Source organism: Pelophylax lessonae (assembly GCF_965119305.1).
Source record: "Pelophylax lessonae genome assembly, chromosome: 2".
Taxonomy (NCBI): domain Eukaryota; kingdom Metazoa; phylum Chordata; class Amphibia; order Anura; family Ranidae; genus Pelophylax; species Pelophylax lessonae.
The window spans coordinates 339,645,248-339,653,802 of NC_138769.1; positions in this window are offsets into that span (position 1 = coordinate 339,645,248).

An 8,555-nucleotide genomic window follows, 5' to 3' on the forward strand; every position below is an offset into this window, starting at 1 on the left:
AAAAAAGATTGTATTGTACAGGTTGAAAAAAAAAATAAAAAAATGCTTGACTTATTCAATAGGAAGCAGCATGTGTATGATCAACATTTTTTATTTTTTTTTTATCTGATCTTCTAAGTATCTTTTTAGACATTTGGAACACTCAAGCATTACAGTGATCACCTTGTAAAACAACCCATTCCGTTTAAAATAAAAATGAAAGGCAAAATATTTTTATATAGATAAAAATACATTGTTTTTTTTTTTTTAATAATTGATCACATTCCCTCTGTTCTTAGCTGCATAAGAGCTGGGGGAGAAACAGCAGCACACTGAGCTGAATGGCTGTGCAGCAGGGATGTGTCAGGACAAGTCTGGTCATTGGAGGAGAGCACACTGATTTCCCAGCATTGCTATAGAACTGACCATGGTGTGCTCTCCTGCACAGGAAAGCAATGGAACTAGCAGGAACACCAGGGATTTCACATATAGGAGAGAAAGAGGATATTTTCTCATACAAATACATGGTACAGTAGGCACGTATCAGGAAAATGAAGTGTTGGGTAACTACAACATTACTATGGAATTTGTGGTGAGCATAGAGCAGTGTACATGACCGCAACTAATGTGCACTGCTTGTTCCAAACAAATGGAAGTAGGGGGGGGGGGGCAGAGATGTCAGGGGCTCACAGAATTATTTAATATTATTATACAGCGCTAACAGTTTGCGCAGCGCTTTACAATGTTACTATGGGATTTGTAGTGCGCATAGAGCAGTGTAGATGACTGCAACTAATGTGCACTGCTGGTTCCAAACAAATGGAAGTGGGGGGAGGGGGGGGGAGATTTCAGAGCTCAGAGAATTATTATTATTATTATTATTATACAGGATTTATACAGTGCCAACAGTTTATGTAGCTCTTTACAACATTACTATGGGATTTGCAGTGTGCAAAGCAGTGTACTTGACTGCAACTAATGTGCACTGCTGGTTCCAAACAAATGGAAGTGGGGGGAGGGGGGGGGAGATTTCAGAACTCAGAGAATTATTATTATCATACAGGATTTATACAACAGTTTGCGCAGCACTTTACAATGTTACTCTGGGATTTGTAGTGTGCATTGAGCAGTGAACATGACCACAAATAATGGAAGGTGGGGGGGGGGGGGGGGAGGAGAGATTTCAGAGCTCAGAAAATTAAATTATTATACAGGATTTATAGATTTATACAGCGACAACAGTTTGCGCGTCACTTTATAATGTTCCTCTGGGATTTGTAGTGTGCACAGAGCAGTGTACATGATGCAACTAATGTGCACTGCTTGTTCCAAACAAATGGAAGTGGGGGGGGGGGGAAGAGATTTCAGGAGCTCAGAGAATTATTATTATTATTATTATTATTATTATTATTATTATTATAATACAGGATTTATACAGCGACAACAGTTTGCGCGTCACTTTATAATGTTCCTCTGAGATTTGTAGTGCGCATAGAGCAGTGTACATGATGCAACCAATGTGCACTTCTTGTTCCAAACAAATGGAAGTGGGGGGGGGGGGGAGATTTCAGGGGCTCAGAGAATTATTATTATAATACAGGATTTATACAGCGACAACAGATTGCGCAGCACTTTATAATGTTACTCTGGGATTTGTAGTGTGCACAGAGCAGTATACTTGACCACAACTAATGTGCACTGCTTGTTCCAAACAAATGGAAGTGGGGGGGGGGGGCGATTTCAGAACTCACAGAGAATTATTATTATTATACAGGATTTATATAGCACCAACAGTTTGCACAGAGCTTTACAACATGAGGGCAGACTATACAGTTACAATACAGTTCAATAGGAATCAATGTTACCAGCAGAAAAAAGCACAGCAACAAATAAATAAATAAAAAAAAAAAAACCACACAGCAAGAAAATATTTAATTTAAAAAAGATTACAGGGCCATTAATGTGTATAGAATTTTTGAAGAATAAATGTTTTGTTTTGCATCACTTTAAACATTATATATAATTGTGACCCCAAAATTAAACATAATGCAAAATAAGAAACCAATTTTGAATTTTGAATGAAAGGGGAAAAAAAAAAAAACTTAAAGAAAAGGAACGTGTCCAATCGGAAGCCTTCAGAACCTTTCTTACGCTGCGGTGACTTTACTAAAATGCATTTTGATTGGTCACCATTGATTACTGCACTTTGCGCTGATCATGGGAAAAAGCCCCGTGGCCCTTTTTCTAGCCAAACCCAATGGTTGATTAGCTTGTGTGCGCCGGCTGTGACATGTGGCTTTGAAGGAGTTAATGACATACTTACTGATCCTGTGTTGTGACACAGCTTTCGCCCTACATAATAAAGGGATTTGCTGCTCAGGGTTAAACAAAGCTGCACTTCCCAGCTTACTGCTGAGACTTGAACAATTAACTGCCTATAGGCTCCATTTACAAAAGCTAAAACACCAAGATAAGGATCCTTCTATTTTTTTTTTTTTTTTTTTTAAATGACAGTTGTTTTTTTATAAAAAAAAAACTGCTGAGTCCAATGAGATTTGAAAAAGACAGTCACATGGCTAGAAAAAAATAAAGATGGTTATCATTGTGTAAAGCTTTGTGTAGGGAGCCTTATGGGAGATGTACACCATACATGCACAGAAAAGATCTGGGACAAGTATCCATTGGTCAGGCTCCCACAAAGCTTGCATTTGGAATGTGTGTGTGCGCATTTCACACCTTACTGAGCTGCAATGCTGGCTCACATGGGATTTAAATGAAAACAAAGACGTTAAACAAAAGTTTAACCCCTACGTGGCTGCCCAACGCCAAATCTAAACCGATCGATCACACGCAGACGCTTAGTAAACTCTAGTGCTGCATAATAAAACAATAATATTTATAGCTTTGATTGTTACCAGCTCAGTCATTCATTTATAGCAAATTTAAAAAAAAAAAACAAAAAAAAACACCACAACAACAACATATATCCAAACACAACATACACATACACCAATACTCACCAGCAATTGGCTCAGTGGGCTTTGTCTTGTGTCTGGACTGTCAGGGCATACAGCAAAGCATCCAGAAATTCAGAAAACAATCCACCCTAGTCCTTTACAACAGCTAGTGTGCTGAATAGGAATCTATAGAAAGAGAATGTAGGGAGGCGGTGGCTTCCTAGTCCCTCCCGTCACTCCCAATTGGTTGGCAGGAAGCCACACAGATGTCCCTAAACGTGTGTATAGATGTGATCAACTGCTGCTTTTCAAAGGGTTTGCAACTCTGACACATAGGGCTCCATTTACTAGGCGATAACAATTCTTATTTTCCCAAACAGCCCTTGTTTTCAGCCACCGGGGCTAAAAGTGACCGTCACGTGGTTAAAAATAACTATTTTCATTTAAATTTTTTTTATTTATTTTTTTCATTGTTAAGAGACTTAAACCCTATATAACGTATTCAAAGATTAATGAGATATATATTTTAAGTGGAGGCATTGTAAGTAATCTTTAACTGCGTCCTTTTAACGGGGCGATTAAAGTGATATTAAACTCCACTAAAGGTTTTTTTTTTAATAAACCTCCAGGAGGTTTATTATTATTATTACATAGGATTTATATTGTGCTGACAGTTTACGCAGCGCTTTACAACTTGGGGGTAGACAGTACAAATACAATACACTTTAATACAGTAGGAATCTGCTTGTTAGAGCTTACAATCTAAAGCTGGATACACACTATACAACTTTTGTTGTTAGATTTCCATTAGATTTACCTTTACTATGTAGTACAAGGGCCTGCCTGATTGCATACAAATTGAAAATGTTTAGGTCTGACCTCATATTATATGGTTTTAGTAAGTCTAAAGGAAAAAATCTAAAGAAAATTGTATAGTGTGTATGGCTAATTAGGTTTATGCCATAATGTGCTAGTATGTACAGCTTATTAGCACTTTTTATTAATGGAGTCTCTTCCGGCTTAAAACAAAAAACACCTGTAAGAGTTTTTTTTTTTTTTTAATGAGTCTAATATTCTTTTAACCACTTTACCACTAGAGGATTTTGCTGTCTTACGTCTGGGCCACTTTTTGCGATTCGGCGATGTGCGACTTTAACTGACAATTGCGCGGTCGTGCGACGCCATACCCAAACGAAATTTACGTCCTTTTTTTCCCACAAACAGAGCTTTCTTTTGGTGGTATTTGATCACCTGTGCGATTTTTACTTTTTGCGCTATAAACAAAAAAAGAGCATAAATTTTGAAAAAACAACAATATTTTTCACATTTTTTTATATGAAATTCCCCCCCAAAAAAATGTAAAAATCAAAATTTTTTGCCAATTTGTTTTCTGCTACCTTTGTTTGGTAAAAAAATTCACAATAAGCGTATTTTGATTGGTTTGCGCAAAAGTTATTGCGTTTACTAACAAAGGGAAAGATTTCTGTCATTTTTGGTGTTTTTTTTTAACGAGTAATGGCGGTGATCTGCGATTTTTTTTGCAGGACTGCGACATTGCGGCGGACAGATCGGACCCTTGACTGACATTTTTGACACTTTTGGGGTTACCAGTGACATTACTGCAGTAATCAGTGCTATATATATGCACTGTTACTGTAAAAATGACACTGGCAGGGAAAGGGTTAATTTTATTGGAGAGGGAGGGGTTAATGTATGCCTGGTGCTTACTGACGTGTGTGGGGGGAGGTGACTGAGTGACACAAGGACAGATCCAGGGTTCAGCTATGCTGAACCCTGCAATCTGACCCTGCCTGTTACTTAGGAGATCCGCCCGCTTGTGTTTACACAAGCAGGCGGATCTCTACACTAGATCCCCGACGATCGGGGAAGAGCAGCGGCGATCGCCGCTGCTCCTCCCCTGGCCCGACTCCCGCTGTGATTGAATACAGCGGGAGCGAGAAGGGTGAGTGTCTGATGACGTAGATCTACATCGTCAGACGATAACGAGCCACTTTGCCGCAGTACTATTACCGTACGCAGGCGGCAAGTGGTTAAAGTGGAACTTCACTCTTTCAATCAACATGGACTATTTTTAATTCTTATGCTGCTAGCATTAGTAAATAGATAGGAAATATATAATATTTACTTGTTTTAAACTTTTTTTTTCTTTTACATTTCTTTAGTTACTTCCTGGTTTCCATGCCTAGGCAAATGATGTCATACATCCCAGGAGATTTCAGGGGAGGAGGGAGGGTTCTTAGCTCAGCCTAAGCCCATAGCTCCCAATTGTCCCTGATTTCGAGGGACTGTCCCTGATTTGGAACAAAGCCCCCCTTTCCTCCTCATGTGTCCCACCATTTTGCTCTGATCTATATACTTGTATAAAGCATTGTTTATCTTTCAAGTAGTGTTCCCAGTGCTAAACCTTTCATCCAATGTCTAAATTGCTTCATTTGTACATTTCAAAAGCCAGTATAAAGGAATAGTAGTGGGGAAAAAAAAGCTCTTGTGGGTTTAACTAACTCTTTTTTATTTAATTCTCCTTTAACGGGGCATGGCAGGGGGTGTGTCTTATATCTATATCTATATGTCTTATATCTACATACTTTTGCTAATAGGTGTCCCTCATTCCCATCTCAAAACGTTGGGAGGTATGTAAGCCTAAGCTAAGGGCAGATGGATTCCAGGAAGTAAATGATACACAAATCATCTGCCCTTACTAAAGATGGCCACGGCCGGAAATGCTAGGGGGTGTTTTTTCAAAATGATTTTTCAGCAAAATAAAGCATGGGGACATGGATGGATGGAGGAGATTGCTTTGAATAACACAAATTAATTAAATAGCATTTTTGGTTTGGGGCGTTCAGAAGCAGTGCAGTTCCACTTTAAGCTGGGGGGGCAGGAAGGTCTGTGTGATCACGTGACCACTGTGATGGGCTGTCACAGAGATGGGGAGATGTCTGCGGGGAGCACAGCAACCTCTGATGCCCATAAACTTCTACCTGTATGTGTAAAGTGTGAGGTTAAATGCCCACCTTTTCTGCCACTGCACAAATGCGTTACATGGGCAGCAACAGGTTAAAAGGAAACTTTTCTCCCCTCTGTTCCTCAGTATTTTTAATCCCTGCCTAACGTACAGCTAAAGGTAAAACTTCAAATTTCAAACTTTCATTTTGGATATAGTAAGGGAGGGTTATATCCTCTGTCACTTTTTTTGCCATCTGTGTCCAAAAGGGGAGAATTCCCTTCACTTCCGGTCCCATAGCTAAAACAAGAAGTGGGTTAACCCTTTCCCTGCCAGTGTCATTGTTACAGTAACAGTGCATATTTTTATTGTCAAAAATGTCAGTCCCACTAAAAATCGCTGATTGCCGCCATTGCTGGTAAAATAAATAAATAAATAATTAAAAATTATATAAATCTTTCCCCTAGTTTGTAGACACGACAACCTTTGCGCAAACCAATCAAAATACGCTTACTGGGATTTTTTTTAACCAAAAATATGTAGTAGAATACAAATTGGCCTAAAATGATGAAATCATTTTTTTTTTTTATATTAAAAATGTTATATAGCAAAAAGTAAAAAATATTGGTGTTTTTTTTTTTTTTTTTTTTCAGAATTGTTGCTCTTTTCTTGTTTATAGCAAAAAAAATAAAAATCACACAGGTGATCAAATACCACCAAAAGAAAGCTCTATTTGTGGGGAAAAAAAAGAACATCAATTAGGGTACAGCATTGCATGAACGCACAATTCACAGTGCTGAATTGCAAAAAATGGCCTGGTCATTAAGGCTGGCCATACACTATACAATTTTCTTGTTCAACTTTCCTTTAGATTTACCAAAACCATGTAATATAGGGTCAAACCTAAACACTTTCAATTTGTATGCAGTCAGGCAGGCCCTTGCACTACATAAGTTAAGGTAAATCTAAAGGAAATTGAATAAGAAAATTGTATAGTGTATGGCCAGCCTTAGGGGGAAAATCTTCCAGTCCAAGTGGTTAAGCCTGATTATTATGAACTACTTGTAATTTGCTCAGTGTATGTCCAGATTTACCTTGATGGCTGGCTTATCCTATATAAACACACTTACACACCTAGCAAATCCAGTGCTGTTTTGCAATAGTCCATTGCTTCGTTGACTCACTCCAGGTATGCAAATGTTACTAAACACACAGGAGCCTGCATTCCCTATATGGCCTCTTCTACACTGCAGCTTAAAAAAGCTCAGTACAGCTTTTTATTTTTTTCTGAGCTAAAATACAGCTCATTGATTGTAATGTGTCTATGCACACAGGCGCGTAAATGAGCGCCGTGCATTCTTCAGTAAGAACAAAATAGAAAAATCTGCATTTTTGGACAGTAATTAACGCCTAATGCCTGCAAATGCACGCAAATACGCACAAATGAACGCACATGAACATACTGTTGATCTGAAAATTGCATCATTTACATTAACGCAAGAATTCATTTGCGCAAAAAGATGGAAAATTGCGTGAACGCATATGCGCGAAAATGCGCGCATTTCAAGAAGACAAATTTACGGCTGAAAAAAGAGATTCTCAAACAGGAGTATCGTGTGTAAGAGGCCTATCTGGTCTCCCACAGTACACAGAACATGGAAATGCAATCATCTTAGTAAATATAAACTGCTAAATACCTTTTCTCATCAGCAGTATATAACAGTCTTGTGACTTCTATCAGTGTCTGGTTAAAGCTTGTAGGAAGAATTTTCATGCTCCCATGATTGTCCTATGAGGCTGTATGACCCCCAACCCTCTGTCTGGACAGTGCTGAGTCTCCCTCTCTAGCAATACACACCAAACTGAGCATGTGCAGACTGACTCCAAAGGCTTTGTACTATCAGTAGATAGAATGAGGACAGTAAAAGAAGGGGAGGATCAGAGAAGACAGGATCAAACAACCTTTTTACACAATGCGCAGGATTAGTTCCTTAGGTTCCACAGTGATTATAACAAGCACGCTCTACTGCATATAGAGACTGATTTTTACTGTTGTAGATTTAGTAACACTTTAAGTCTCCCAAGAGCTCTTTCGCTGTCTGTTGGCAGGCTCTTGGGAGTCAAGGCAGCAGCATTGTTTTGCTGGCAAAAAAAATAAAAAACAATGTACATGTTCAGAAAGGGAGAAAGAGGGGAAGGAATAGATGGATTTCTGTATTTTCAATTGGTAGGGTGGGCGATGCTGGTCAGAATTTCATTGCAAGAAAAGCAATGGGATGTCATCCCAAATAGAAATTTAAGAGCAAATTTGGTTTCTAGCAGATCATGCGACAAAAAGACAAAAGGTATGGAAATTCGCATGTACTGAGGACATGTACTGATTTTTTTATTACATTTTTTTTTTTTTTTTAAGTGTTATTTATTACCTCTCAAAGCTATCTTCAGATTTATGGCACACAAGCAGTTTTGAACTTCAAGTTTCTAGGTAAAAAATGAATTTCAGTCCATGAAAGGTCCGTATCCCAGCGATTCCAGTGATTAATTGCTCTGACATTAAGTAATGGGCCTTTTGCTGTGTTTAAAGCTAGCTACACAATCACCTGCTTTAGTAGCTGCTCGGGTAACCCAATGAAGCTGCTGATGACCATAGTAAA